The sequence below is a fragment of the Meriones unguiculatus genome, chromosome 2, assembly GCF_030254825.1.
Source record: "Meriones unguiculatus strain TT.TT164.6M chromosome 2, Bangor_MerUng_6.1, whole genome shotgun sequence".
Taxonomy (NCBI): Eukaryota; Metazoa; Chordata; class Mammalia; order Rodentia; family Muridae; genus Meriones; species Meriones unguiculatus.
Genome location: NC_083350.1, coordinates 25,579,208 through 25,595,483, shown reverse-complemented (window position 1 = coordinate 25,595,483; position 16,276 = coordinate 25,579,208).

The window sequence follows — 16,276 nt, the reverse complement described above, 5'->3', positions numbered from 1 at the left end:
CAATAGGATAATATACAGTGGTTAAAAATCCTAACCTGGCTGCCCTTCCTCCAATGGTACAGAGGCATGGCTTCTTGCTGTAGCAGCAGCAGTTACATTGGACATCTGGTTTGTAAACTATTTGGTGCAGTGTAGCACTCATTTTGAAAACTCTTTCATTTGGGGTTTCTTAAAGCCTCTCCATTCCGATCCCCCTCCAACCCTAGGTAGGAGAGAGAAGGTTAGTGGAGGGAGGAGAACAGAACCTGCTGTTTAGGATGAATGGGTTCCCCTGGGACTATAGAAGTCTTCGTCAACAGCAAATGTTTCTCTCAGTCCATCACACCGGCAGTCTCTGGCCACTCCAAACTGCTACATAGCACATGCCAACACCAAATGCCACAAACTCCCTCTCTAGGCTCCCACATTTATATTCCTCAGAGTCTTATTCCTTTGCCTGCTAACAAAGGCCACACTGTGCACCAGGCAACTATCAGCTGTGGACAGACTAAACCCCAAACTAAAATCTCACACTTGGGATTAAAACAAAAACATATTTACATAATGTAACTGAGTTTACAAAAGAAACCAAAACTTCCATTAGAGTGTAGCATATATGTGAGACCATAATAATGTTCCAGTGTAAAAATCCACTTTCATTTGATACTTGCAAGCTTCATGGTTATGAACTGAGAAATATTACCTAGGAGAATACCGTAACTGCACAAAAATATTTAATTTGCCTTTATACATCATCCTTCTTGATTTTCTTGATGTTTGGGTTTGTGTGGCTTAGCAGAAAGCCTTCAGGATAAGATATACATAAATGTGGTCCCATCAACTTGGCATCTTGTGGCAGGCCACTGATGTCTGGTCTTCCCATCTGGAAAAAAAAAATTCTGAAATAATTAGGTGAATCCTTGTGAAAGAACCTAGCTCACAGAAATACTTACAATGCTATTAATTCACAATTAAACACTGCTAATTGCAGAGAGTAGCCCAGCAGTTGCCAGAAGCTAGGGAGAGTAGATATGGTAGTGATGAGACAAGGCAGGTCAATATGTGCTATGCTGTAGTTTGGTGATGGTGAGAGAAAAAAAATTCTGGTGTGCTATTGCATATTAGGATGACCACAGATACTGATAACACAGTAGATATTTCAAAAAAGCTAGAATAAAAGATGCAAATGTTGTTACCATAAACATCTGGTAAATGTTTGAGACAGGTCTGTTTACCTTTCTTTGAACAATATACAGTGTATGCGTATACTGAAACACCACAAGCGATGCCACGAATGTCTTGGGAACTTTTCCAAGGGACTTGAACAAATGACTATTCACCCCAGATAAATCACCAACAGCAGACCAAAGACATAATTCCACCCAAATCTATCTTGGGGAGACAAAAAGGTGTGTATTAATATCTATGTTTTGTGTTGTTTGTTTCTTTGGTTGTGCTTTGCACAGCCGCTCTCTTAGGATCATTTGTATTTCCTCATAGCTGGTGGGTGTTCTCATCCGTCTCTTCAGTGTGAAGCATCTCTTCCAGTATTCTCTGTAAGACAGTTTAGTTGGTAGTCATAAATTGCTGTAGCCTGTTTTTTAAGTGGGAGGTGTTTTTCTCTCTCCTGTTATGATGGATACTTTTCCTGGGTAGCATAGTCTAGGTTGACAACTGTGTTCCTTTAGAATCTGAGGCACACTGCTCTAAACTCAACGGGCTTTCCAAGTTTCCATTGAGAGCTGTTACTCTGATGGCTTTACCTCTGTATGTGACTTGATCCTTCGCTCTTGCGGCTTTCAATGACATTTCTTTGTCATGTAAACTTAGTGTTTTAAATATAATATGGCATGAGGATTCTTCTTTCCTGGCCCATCTATTTGATATTCTGTGAGCCTCTTAGACCTAGAAGGACAAAGAAATTGTCTTCTGTTGTGTTTTTGAAAATATGTTCCATGTCTTTGACTTAAACTTTTCTCCTTCTTCTATGACTATAATTTATAATTGCCCAGAGTGCCAACACATTCCATTCATGAGCTTTTTTTAATGTATTATTTACTTTGATTGATTTATTCAATTCCTATACCTTATCTTTAGGACATTATATTTCTGTTTTCCACCTGATGGATTCTTCTGGAAAAGCTTTCCACTGAGTTTTGTTGTTGTTTATGAGACTTATTAAATTTTTCATATCTGACTTCATTTCAGTTTGTGTTTTCTTTAGTATTTCTCTCTTTATTGAATTAAAATTTCATATTCTGAAATATTCTCATTTTTTCATTCAGCAAGTTGTTTTCGTGTCCTTGTACTTCAGTTGGGAGCTTATTTGAATCCTTTTTAAGTTTGTTCAGGTGTTTATTCATGCCCTTCTTTTTTAATTCTTTGAACTTTTTGAATATGTTGTTCTTTTGAGTTCTGTGTCTTAAATTTCTTCCAAGTTGTTCTTGTTGAAGACAATTTTGAAATTAGTGTTTTAGAGGAGGCAAATTTTCTTAGTTGTTCATATTGCCTGGTTGCAAAGGGACCTGAGCAATCAGAGTTTACATTGTTAGTTGTGTGCTTTGATATGAATTTTTTAGCCCACGGGTCCCCAAGTGGACTGGGTAGTTTGGGGAAGCCCTGAGCAGAGAGAGCTGAACGGAGAGGTTCTCTTACCGGGGTTTTGTGGGTGCTAGAGGGATTCCCAAGGTGAAGTAGTAGTCTGAGTGGCATGGAAGAGTCTCAAAGGTACTGCGCCGAGGGGAGCAGGCATCTTGTTCCGTGGCACTCACAGCTGGAGAGTGTCTGGGCTGAGTAGCTTAAAGGGTGTTCAAGAGACGCCACTGCTGCGGGAAGAAGGCCTTTAGAGGGAGCCGGGCTGGTATTCTGGAGATAGGTCTTTCAGTTGGAAAGAACAGACCTGCGTGTGTAACTGGCTCAGCTCTATTATACAGCTCTGCCTCCTCTGCCCAGCAACCACCCGGAGGTGTACCTTGTGGCACATTTGGTGTGGAATCCTGGTAAAGGCAAGTAGAGTTAGGGCAACCCGGAGAGGAGAATAGATCCCCAATGCAGCAGTACTGTCTGTGCCCGGTCCCAAGAAAAGTAGGCGGGGCTTGGGGCAACCTAAATACGAGGAAGGAGAGAGTTCTACCCAATGGCAGGGTGAACACGGAGTCCTAGTAAGGGCATGGGAGAGGGTGGAGCCCTACCCGGCAACACGGTCAGTGTGGGGTCCCAGGAAAGGCAGGTTGGGTTTTAAGTAACCTCAGCAAAAGGAAGTAGAGGATGCAGAATAGCCAAAGTCCCAGGAAAAGCAGGGTGTTGGACAGCCTGTCGAGGATAAAGGATATAGCTCTCCTTAGCAGTATGGTCAGCACAGAGTCCTGGGAAAAGCTTGTGGGTGCTGGGTGACCTAGGAAGGAGGAAAAAGAGGAGCCTACCCAGAAGCCTGGTCAGAACCAGTCCTGAGAAAGCAGAGACATTGGGTATCCTAGGGAGGAGGCTTGTTTCTCTCTTTAGTAAGGAAAAAAAAAAAGACAGATAAACAAGAGTTGATCTCTCTCCCTTCCATTTTATTCCCTCTCCTTCACACACAAAAACACTCAAAATACAGAACATAAATTCTAGATACAGGACATTTTTGGTTTTGGAGTTTTGCTTCTGTTGTTTTATTTTTGAGACAGAGTCTCACTAGTAGTCCTTACTGGCCTCAAACTCACCATGTAGACCAAGTTGGCTGCAAACTAAAAGGGATCTGCCCGCCTCTGTCTCCCAAGTGTCATCATGCCCGGAAATGCAGGACATGTTAAAATCATCCTAAATATATGAAAATTATTCTTTGACAAGGTTACAAGCATTAAAGGTCCAATCCTGACCTTTCCAGCCTATAGGAAGCACAGTTTAGAGTGAGCATTGGAGAAAGGATTGACAACCACACTGACCTGTTTTCCTCAGCAGAAGGAAATGAATGACATCTGGCCACCTGGAATGCCAAAAGTGGTCAAACAGCCTGGTGATCCTTTGCTCTTCTATTAGGAGCCAGCCTCCACCCAAATCCCCACCCCAACCCCTGCCCCCAATATCCTAAGCATTATTGAGGTCCTAATCCTGAGTTTTGTCTCTCAGTGAGTAGAACCCATTCCCATGAAAGCCGTCCCATGTACTTTGATTCCTCCATTAATAGAATCTATCCTTATCCTCATCACTGATCCTTCCTCTAGGCCCTAGCCCTCAGCTTCTTATCAGCCAATAGAACTCATTCTTATTTTAAAGATCATGCGTGCTTTGCTGGGGAGATTCTGTGCAGCGATGCCTAAAGCTTTGTTGTGATAATTGTCTTGTAGAAATACCATGCTTAACTGTGTACAGGGCCTAGACCATGAGGCCAGACTCTGGAAGTCTTGACCCAGTCACTAAAACAATGGTACTGACTGGAGTTTTGTTCTTCATCTCACATGCATCATCTTCCCGCCAGCCATGAGGGTTCCTGAGACCAACCAAGGGCTAGTTTATGTCAAGAGTTGTTATTAACTGGGATAGGAAGGAAAAATGTTAACAGGGCCCAATCCAACATAAAGAATTCCACTGATTGTATCAATTATTTCCTCAAATAATTTCAGCAACATAGACAGGCACCGTCCACAATCCACAGTAGTTCGTTCACATGAGCCATCCACCTCCTTCCACAAGACTGCTATTCATATCCCCACTTCCGCCAGGGGTCAGAGCTGGCTTTCTTCATGCACAAAGAGCTAGGGCCAAGGGGCAGCTTGGTCACATTATACTTTCTGGAAGTGCAACTCTGCCTGGATCTAACAGTTTCTAACCTCAAGCTGAGTCTTGCTGGCGCCTCTGCATTGACCATGCCTGGATGCTCAGAGAGTCCTGTGCTGAGCAGACAATTCCACCCACAGTGTTCATTGCTGTAGAGAAATATACACAGTTTTAGTCTGGGGAAGAAGAGCTCACCATGGGACAACTGTGTTTTTGTTGTTGTTTTGTTTTGTTTCGTTTCGTTTCTCATCTGCAGTGCCAGTATCATTTTTGTCTTTACTAAACTTTAGTCAGTGCTTCAGCCTGTCAGAGACTCACAAGTACCGAACTTGTCTTTCTGTCAATCTTTCTTCTTAGAAACACCAGCTCAACACAAAGAAGACCACATTTGCTTTCAAGCGACCCAGAGAATGGGATCTTTGCCTGTTTTCTCTTTTCCTTGTCCCTTTTATACGTTAGCTGTTCACAAATAAGTTGTATACGCCCTTCTAAAGGAAGGCACTACAATCATGGTGGGACTTTAGTATTGGCAGCTGCCAGGACTGAAATGATAAGCGTTCATCCATGTGCAGTAAGTGAGAAGTGAGGCTACCTACCCCCTAAACTGAGGTGTAGAAATTCGGGTTCAGACAAGGATGGACACTCAGGGCAATCCAAGCGCTTTTGATATCCAGGCTGCTCATGCGAGAGCATCCTATTTACAGCAAGATGTACAACCCCCCAACTCGTTTTGTGCTGTTGACAACGGATAGACACCAGTCTGCTGCCCTGTGTAGCACTGTCCTTATCAAGCCCTTTGTGTTTTATGAGCTTGAGTTTCTTATCCACAAACCGCCTAGACAGCAGATGGAAACACTGATTGCTGAGTTTGAGGAGCATCTTTGCAGGGGTTCATCTGGGAGGAGAGTGGGAGTGTCTCCTGGCTGCTCATCAAATCTAAGAGACCGTTGATTGACATGTGCCGCTTTATTTGATGTACTTCTAAGGAAAGCCATACAGTACCAGTTGGAAGTGGAGAAGCCACCCTTTGGGAGACGCAGCGTTGTTCCATGGAGGTTTTGCATGTACACATAACTTGGAGTTTTGTCTGTGGAGTTCTGTCCCTTCCAAACAGGAAGCACCTGAGCTGTGCAGGGCAGGACACCTCGGAGACTCCAATCCAGTAAACCCCCAGGGGTGCATCTTTTGTTTGCAAACTGGTTCTCTGAACTTGTTCTTTGCAAAGGAATAGCACATGCCTAGTTCGTTTCTATAAAAACGAGCACTCTCTAAATCACAGATGGGAACACACTGTAGATGGAAAAACAAGAGAGGATGCTGGGAGAGCCCCTATGGGGGATTGTCATCAGGGGTTATATACTTTGAAGCAGGACTGCCAAAAGAGATCATTAATCTGCACTTCCTCCTAGAGTCTTAACCCTCCCCACTGTAGGGATGATTGCCATAGAACCTCTCTTTATGCCCAGAAACTCTCTTTATCTTTCCATCAGAAAAGATAAAGAAAATATGGTACATATGAACAGTGAACTTTAACTCCCCTATAAAGAATGAAATTATGAACCTTTTTAAAAAAATGGGTGGTGCTGAAGGTCAGTATGTTAAGCAAAAGAAGCCGGACTCAAAGGGACAATTAATACGTGCTCTCTCTTATATAGAAGTCCAAGATTTTAATAGTTATTTGTGTGTTTTAGTATGTTGGGGGTGTGATGGAACTAGAAAGGGTATCACGGGAGAGGAAGAAGCGATCTCAAGGAAGGAGCAATAGAATACACGTAGAAGTGGAAGTGGTTACGGGGGACGGTAGGGAAGGACGGGCTGGAGAAGGGGAGTTGGAAAGGAGGACTCGTAAGAACAAAGTCTGCACGCTAACACCACAACAAGCACTGGGGAAATGGTTCAGCGGGTAGAGCATCTGCCACACAGATCCCCAGAACGCATGCAAGTGTTGGCCACAGTCGTGGGCACATGTAAGGCCAGTGTTCCCACGGTGAGGTTGAGAATGGACATAAGCCCCAGAGCTGGCTAGTCCAGCGTGTGCAATGGGGAAAGAGAAGGCAAGAGAGAGGAGATGAGCAGAGAGGTCCTCTCCCAATCGAGGCAGAAGGTGGGGAATGAGCCCAGAAACTGTCCTCTGACCACCACGCATCATAGCACACATGCATATGTGCATGCAGACACACACACATAGAAAAACATATCATACACATGTACACAAAATAAGTACAGAATAAAAAGATAAATAATACCACAATAAAGCCCATTACTTTATGTGCTGATTTTAAAATTAATATTTATTCAAAAACAAAGATAATTCTCTGGAATGAATGAATGAATGAATGAAAACCTAGCCACTAGGTAAAGACTAACAATTGTCACCATGTGGCACACACTTTCATGCATCTGCTGTGCTCAAACACTCCCACCTGGGATCCTGGGCACACCTGGTGACACAGCTGCCGTGTCCCTGCAGCTCCCTGGGGACACAGGCAAGCTTGCCAGCCCAGGGTAGAGGCTCACAGGATATGCACTCACCATGTACCCGCAGCTCAGAGTCGAGGTGTGGACAAGACTGTCCCTGCAATGACCGTGTGCCCGGTGCCACAGTGTGGGCAGGCATGCATGCCTACTCACGCGCCGACTGACCAAGTCCCAGCAGCACCAGGCAAGGCCAGAGCACTCCCGTTCGCACACCTGCTGTGTCTCAGAGCCACGGCAGGGTGGCAAGGTTGTAGCTTTTGGCATGCCTTCCTTGTGCAAACAATGCCATCAGATGGCATGAGCCAGACTGTTCGCAGACGTGCGGTGCCCCGGTGCCACCACGAGGCAGTGTGGGCATGCCTGCTTGTGTGCCTGCCTTGTCTCAGTACCCACACATGGCAGTTGCACAGCCCTCTTCTCGAACCCGCCATGGAGCAGTGATTGGATGTGGAGAAACAGACAATTCCATCCCTGCACCCCACGTGGTCCTAATGCCAGCACACAGGGGCATGCTGCTCCCTTCCAGATGCCTGCAGTGTCTTGAGACCACCCCGTGTCCGTGAGAGCACTCTCCTTCATCTGCTGTGTTCCCCCTCGCCATTGTGTGGTGATAGGTACAAGCATGTCTGTGCCGCATGCCTGTGCCTCAACGTGCTAGCTCGGGAAAAGCCTGTTTCTGCACCTGCCGAGAACTTGGATACACTACGTGGAGACAGGTCACTCCTGTTCACCCACCTGCCACGCTAGTGCCACCCGGTGGCACAGACTAGGTATGCATATTAACCACCGGTCATGTGCCAAGGCTGGTGGTGGAGGCATGCTGTTTGTGCGCCTGCCCTGTCCCAGTGCAACTACATGGCGGTGAGGGTGATCTCATGCAAGTACCACTGTGTTGTATCGTTGCGGAATGGGAGCGTGGGTGTGCGTGCATACACTCCGGCCGTGTCTCAATAGCGTCCTCTGCTGGAGGACTAACATATCGCATCACTGTCCAGCCTGTTCACCGGTCTGCCTAGGCTGGCGTGGACACATCTTCCAGTGCCGCCACGAGGTGATGCCGGCTCGCCAGCCTGAACGTCTGCAGTGTGCCTACACGGCCCCTTTGGTGGCATGGGCACGACCCTTCACACCGGTGGCATGTTCAATGCTGCCGCGTGAGGGGGCAGGCACCTCTTTCGATGTTGGTGTCGTGGTCCCTCCTTTCCCTGGCATCACCACGTAACAATGTGGGCACGCCAGTTCTTGTCCTGGGCATGTCACAGTGCCTCCACAAGATGGCACATGCACACCTCTCCATGTGCCCGCCGTGTCCCAGTGCCTACACTTTGTGGCGTGGGCACGACTGTTCACGTGTCTGCGTGTCCCAGGGCCATCAGGAAGCAGCATAGCCCTTCTTTTCACGCACCCGCTGTCGTCCCAGTGTCCCTGTGTGGTGGCACGGGCATGCCTCTTCACCGGCCTATTGTGATCTAGTGCCAGCACTCGGCAACACCTGTGGGCCTTTTCACACACCTGCCGTTCCCCAGCTCCACATAGTGGCGTGGGCAGCCCTGTCTCCTTGCCTGCCACGTCCGGGGGCCACCGTTACCTAAGGGCATATGCACCTCTGTTCACGTGCGTGACAAGTCCCGGCGCCACCTCGAGATGGCATGGCATTCCTGTTCACATACCTGCCGTTTCCGAGCGCCCCACAGATGCCAGCACGGGCACACCAGTTCTTAGGCATCCTGTGTGCCAGCACCGCCACCTGGTGGCCCAGGGCTGAAATGTGGGGGCAGCGGTCATCTGTTCCTGCGCCTTCCGTGTACCAGTGCCGTCACCTGGTGGCATGGGGTGCACCGTTTGCACACCTGCCATGTACCAGCGCTGACCTGTTCCCACAACGGTGGTGTCCAAGCACCGGTGGTGGCCTGCCACTACCACTCCTTAGCCTGTCATTTCCCGAGACTGCCATGCGGTGGTGTGGGCACACCTGTTTACATGCCTTCTGTGTCACACGTGGTATGAGTGCACATGTTTGTGCCCGTCATGTACCAGCACTGGCCCTGTAGAACCGGCACACTGGTTCACACATGATGGCACGGGTATGCAGTTTCGCAAGCCTACACCACACGGCCTCATCGTGGCACATTCGTGAATGTTTGCTTGCCTGCTGGGTTCCAGCACAGCCAAGGGTTGGCCTGGGCACACCCGCTCACGTCTGCCACATCCCAGTACCACAATGCGGCAATTCCGGTCAGCCTCTTCCCACGCCTTCCGCGTCCCGGTGCTACCAGGGGGCACCGGGGCTCTCAGTTCCTGCATCTGCCGTGCCTCAGTGGCCCCAGGCAGCGGCCTGAGCACATCTCTTCCCACACCCGCTCTGTTCTAGAGGCACCGACCCACAGGTCTGTGGTCACGCTGTCACACAGCACCAGCACTTGGCGGCGCAGCACATCTCTTTGCACGCCTGCTCGAGCCTGCCACCTCCGACACCCCCCCACCCCCACACGTTCCATTTTCTAGCAGTGCCACGTGGTGGCTGCGCAGTCTCGCCACAACTCGGAGGGGCGTGCACGTGCGTACGCCTGCCCTGTCCCAGTGCCGCCCCACGAAGGATGGAAAATCCCGTTCGAGCTCCTGCTATACATGTTACCACCACGGGCAGAAGAGCAAGCCTGTTCCTTGCACACGCTGCGTCCCAGAGCCAACACGTGGTGGCACCACAAGGCTGAGGACCCAGCTGCCGGTCCCCATCACCACCACACAGTGGCCTGGGCAGGCCTGTTCTTACATCTGCTGGGGCCAGTGTGGCCACATAGTGGCACAGGCACAGGTACGTACCGGCCGCCATGGGCTGCTGTTGAAGCAGCTGTTAGTACTCCTGTGATGTACTGGCACTGCCACGTGACGGTGCGTACAAGCCTGTTCCCACGACCAGTGCACCCCGAGCCACCACGCGGGGGCAGCAGCCACCCTATCAGCACACCTGCAGTGTCCCAACTCTGCCACACCACGGTGACGGCCTGCCCGTTTGCATGACTGCCATGTCCCGGGGCATGGCGGTGTGGTACACCTGTTCGCGCACCTGCTGTGTCCCCGTGCCAACACCTGGCCTCGCAGATGGGCTTTTGTGTGCTTCCCCCATGTCCCAGCACCGCCACGTGGAGAATTTTCTGTACTTTTCCCCTACACTTCTCATGCGTTGGCGTGTGGAGAAACGTTCCTGCTTGTTTGCGTGTCTTGCCAAGTCCCATCCAAGCTCAGTGGTGGTGATCACTCTTGCTCATGTGTCTGCCGTGATCCAGGGCCACAGTGCGGTGGCACAGGGATCTTTGATCCTGTGTGTCATGTCCTAATAACACCATCTGGTGGCGCATGCACATCTGGTCACGTGCCCGCCGTGGACCAACCAGCACTGCACTCCGACCAAGGCCAGCACATCTGTTTGCATCTGGGCTGTGTTCCAGAGCTGTCGCTTGGTGGCACGCGTCTGCAGCTTTGCACACCTTGCCGCGGCCCGGAGCTGCCACGTGGTGGCGGGGTTGTGCAAGTTTGAGTGTTTGCTACATCCTAGTACCACCACATGATGTTGTGGGAGTGGCCAGTCACGTGTCCACCAGGTCCCGGCACCAACACACGGTATCAGAGGCAAGCCTGTTCGGGTGTCTGCCGAGTTTGGGGCTGCAGTGTAGCTGCATGGTCACACCCGTCACACCCTGGCTGCTTGCACCCATGCCGTCTCACTGTAGCCACGTGGTGGTGCAGCCACGCCTGTCAGTGCACCCGTTGAGTCTGGGGGCTGCCCCACGGCATCGTGGGAAGGCCTGTTCGTGTCCCCGCAACGGTATGTCAAGACGAGCACAAACACTCACAGCTGCCAGGCATGGCGTGATGATGATGCTCCTGTTCACGCGCTGGCGTGTGGCAGCACGGATGTGCTTGTTTTGTTGCCTTTCATGCCCTGGGCTGCTGACAGTGTGCCCGCCACGTCAGCCCTAAGAGGTAGTGGCATAGGTAGGTGTGCCTGTTTTCACCCCTGCAGGGTACCAGCACTGTCACGCTGGGCACACTTGTTCGTGTGTCCTCCGTATACCTGCACGCCTTGGCATGCGGGCAATGTGTGAGCGCTGTCAGGTGTCAATGCCAGCACACCTGTTCCGTGTGCTCAGCATGTACCAGGGCCTCCACATGGCGGCACAGCACTCCTGTTTGCACACCTTGCTTATATCCATCACCACAGTGTGGCAGCACGGGGCTCCGTGTTTAGATGCCTAACATACCCCAGTGCCACTACATGGTGGTGTGGACAAGGCTGTTTTCATGTTTGTGTGTTTGTTTGTTTGTGCTCCGGTGCCACCATGTGACAGAGCAGCACTCCTTTGCGTACATCTGCTGTATTTTGGCACCTCCGTGTGGCAGCGTGGGCAAGCTTGTTCGCACACCTGTTCTGGCACCAATATGTGGCATCGCAGGCAGGCCTGCAGGGTCGCGGTGCAGAAGCACAGCCACACTTGCTAACAACCTATTCCATCTCCTGGTGCCGTGCTTTGTGGTGGAATAATTGCTAGACCCTAGCGAGCTTCTCTGCCTCAGCTAGTTTCCAAATAATCAAAGCCTTTTAGATGTACACAAATCTTTAAAGTGCCATAACTGGGCAGCTGTCAACCCTCCAAGCTGTTCTCCTATCTCCCAGCTACACATCCCAGTCACTCGCCCTGACTGTTCCTGCCTGGGCTGCTTCCCTTCCATCAGGCCAGTCCTTGAAGTCCTGTGCTCATGGCCCACACTGCCCCACGGTGACTTCCTTTTCTCTGGCTTCCTTTTCTGCATCTCTATCCTGCCTCCTGGACCCCATTTGACCCCAAGCCCAGGAACCTAAACTCCACCTACTTCTCTTCTGCCCAACTACAGGCTTCTAGCTATCTTTATTAACTTTAAATTAGGGAGCAAGGTTCACACATCAGTTGGTGCATGTGAGGATGTGCTCATCTGGGTGAAAACCAGATTTTGGGGACCGGCATTTAGCATTTGAGTACACAGCACCAGACCAAGCCCCGGCAATGCTTGGTTTTGCTGTTTCACCTCTTCAAAAGCCCGTGGTGTTGTAGTACTGCCCTCGGGCAGCAGGGACATACTTTCGTGCACCCATGCTATGTCTCAGTGTTTCCAGGTGACCATCTGGGCACATTTGTTCATGTGCCTGATACCACATGGAAGCATGTGTGTCCAGGTGATGCTACATGGGAGCAGGGTATGGCTGTTGCCATACCCCAGTACACTGCCTCACCCGTTTGAAGGCCTGTGGTGTCACACCACCACAACTTGATGGCATAGACACCTGAGTGCATGTGTGCCTGGTCCCAGGGCTGCCCTGTAGTGGAGTGGGCACACCTGTTCCCACCTTTGCGATGTCACACGACTGTGCAGGCTCGATCGTTCCTGCACCTGCCACAATCCCGCAAAGGCATCTGGCAGCCTGAGAATCCATGTGTCTGCCTGCTGTGTGCCCACTGGTGGCACAGCATGCTTGTTCATGCTCCAACTGTGTCCCAGTGGTGGCCTATGGTGTCAGGGGCACGCCTGGTTACATCCCTGCCAGTCTGGAGCTGCCGTGTGGCAGCAGAGCCACGCATGCCCACATTATTACCATCTCTCAGTGCTGCCCCGCAGTGAGGGTTGCACCTGTTTGAAAGCCTTCAGTATCCACCACTGCCTTCTGAGGGCACAGGGACACCTACCTGTGCCTGCCCATTCTGTGTCCCATCACCACCACATGGCAACACAAGCTTAACTCTGGACCTGCTGTGTCCCAGCCACCACACTGCAGCATGGCCATGTCATTCTCCAGGAGTGATGGGTGTGTCCATGCCTCCAGGCAGTCATATAGGCTTGTTCCCATGCCTGCTTAACCCCAGCACCAAGGTGTGGGAGTGCAGCTTGACTGCCATGTCGAGGGCCACGGTGTTACCACAGAAACGTCTTTTCACGTGCCTGCCAGCACCTGGTGGCAGAGGCACATCTGTTTACCTGTCTGCTGTGTCACAGTGCCACCTTATGGTTGCATGGGTAAGCTTGTTGGCTTGCTATGTCCCTGTGCCTCTGGTGGTAGTGAGGTGAGGGCAATGCATGTTCACGGGCCTCCTGTGTCCCAGCACTGCCACATGGTGGTGTGGGCATGTCTGTTAGAATACAAGCCATGTTCCAGTGCTACCACGTCGTGACACTGGCATACCTGTTTGCACATTTGCTACATCCCAGTACCACCACGTAGCAATGTGGGCATCTACACTCAGGCCTGTGCCATGTTCCAATGACACGCCAATCTGCCATTTCACAAGGCTGCCAAGATTGCCAAGTGGCATTGCGGGCATACTTGTGTGCCTGTCCTGTCCTAGCACTGTCGCATGGTGGCCTGCCTATGCATGTTAGTACCTGCTGCATCTTTTGCACCCACTGTGTTCCAGCACCAACTCATGGGCAGGCCTGTCTACGTATCCGCAATGCATACGGTTCTGCAATCACACCTGCCCGTACTCATGCACTCTTCCAATGCCACCATTTGGTAGTGCTGGCTCTCTTTAAAATCCTGTGGCGTTTCATATCTGCCACCTGGTGGCACTCCTGTTTGCAACCATGCCAGGTCCCGGAGCTGCGCAGGGCAGCTTAGGCACACTCGCTCACTTTATCGGCCATGTCCAAGTATAACATGGTGACACAGCAATCTTATTTGGACACCTGCCATGTTCAGTACTGCCACAGGCCTCCCTATGTGCAGGCTTGCCATCTCACAGTCACCACTTGGCAGCATGAGTACCATTTATGCGTTTGCCATGTGCCCGTGCAAGCAGGTAGCAGTGGGGGTAGGCATATAACAGTTCTTGCCATGCGACAGGTATGTGGACAAGTCTGTTCACATACCTGCTGTGTCGACCTAAGTGAAGGTGCAGGCATGCACGTTTGGATGTCATGTCCCACCAACATACCATGGTACAGCATGCCAGTTCACGTCTGCTATGTCCCAGCATCGTGTGATGGCACAGGCATGTAATCACGTGCCTGCTACATACCAGTGTTGCCACATGGTGGCATGTACCAGCTCAGGAGGAAGGCACTCCTGTTTGACTGCCATGGTCAGTGCTGCCTCATGATGCATGCTTCTTGTCACTATGTTCCAGGGATGCTATACACATAGCTTTTCCCAGCACTTACCAAGGCGTGGCCCAGCCTTCCTGCTACTCAGCACAGAAATACCTTTGTGCACCGGTGCTGTGTACCAGTGTCATCACCTGGCAGTGGTGTCTTTTCTATTGCTGTGAAGAAATACCATGACCAAATCATTTGACTGGAAACTTGCTCAGTTTCAGAGGGTGAATCCATGACTACCATGGCGGGGAGCATGGCAGTAGGCAGGCATGGTTCTGGAGCAGGAGCCAAGAGCTTGTACCTGACCCATTAGCAGGAGACAGACTGGCCTGGCAAGGGCTTTTGAAAGCCCACCCCCAGTGACACTAAGGCTACATGATTTATGATACTTCTCAAACAGTTGAACAACTAAGAAGAAAACACTCAACTATAGGAGCCTATGGGGGAGGGGGGGGAGGAAAGGACAGACTCTCGAGACCAGAGGGTAAATGGCATCACTTCCTGAGCAGCAGCATTCAAGCTTTCTGTGTCAGCCTGCTTTCTGCCTTCCTCTTCAGTAGCTGTTTATCTGTATCTGACCTCCATGCTAGTTGTTGCATAGCTTTTCCTGCTTCCTGTTCCCTAGGTAGCTAATGTTTACTCTCCTGGGCTTGTTTTCTAATATTCTAATTTGAGGTAATTCAAATCTGTGTTCTTGTTCATGATCACTTTTTAAAAAATACTCAACTACCTCTTGCTCCCTTTACAAAATGTTTTATGCCAGGTGTAGTGGCGCACGCCTTTAATCCCAGCACTTGGGAGGCAGAGGCAGGGAAATCTTTTGATCTACATAGTAAATTCCAGGACAGCCCCACATAGTGAGACCCTGTCTCAAATAAATAAACAAACAAATACATATATTAAAATGTATTTTATTAATGAGACTAAAAACTTCAAGAAGAAATTCCAATTTCCCCTGTATTTCTCAAACATGATAACCAAATGAGGTGAATAGACAAATGAAGAGACAATGAAATTTTCATATATAAATGCTTAAACTAGAGACAATAATTTTCTTTGGTCTAATAAAAAGAAACCAAAGCTATAGGTGTTGATTCAAATAAGGTACATATCAGCAAACTTATATTTTTAGATATTAACTAAAGAAATGTAATCCCTTTTTCTTGCTAATTTCAAAAGCCCAGATACTCCCAGTTGTCTCTCTGCCTTGTGCTTCTTGATCAGATGTAAGCAAACATTCAGCTACTGCTACGCCACCATGCCCGCTTGCCTACTGCCATGCTCGTCAACCTAAGATTTTCACCCTCGAAAACAGTAAGTGGCAATGAGCTCTTCTATAACATACCTTGGTCAGGGATATTCACAGCAATAGAAAACATGCACATATGCATGTACATTGATACAACTGGACGTGTGTTGTTCCTATGTATTCAGGGTTGACCACATGGGACTGGATAACCTATCAAGGGGCTTTTCCCCGGATAAGACTGATTCTTAGTAGCTTTTCTTTTAAAGATTGGACCCTGTAAGATAATCTCAGTCCATTCTGGCATGTCAGCTGATGGTGCCATTGTGCAGGTCTTATTCAGGTGACCATATTGTTAAGGTTTGATGGGTCCAACTCCATGTAATATATAGAAGACTGTAGCTCATAGCCAATATTGGGGTCTCAAGATTCTCAATATAACCCAGAGCTAATGACAGCCATAAGAGAAACGCTGGTATTAAATGTGCACTAATAGCAAAGCTATGAACACTAAAAAAACCACCTTATACATCTTTAACCATTCAGATACATGGTGGGCAGTCAACTAAGACTATCTCCATCCAATACATTCATGTACCAAGACGGGCAAATCTGGTACTTGACAGCAAGCAGCCAAAGTGCTTTCATAAAGGGCCAACGTGAACACACGAGGGCAGTAACAATTGCTAACCT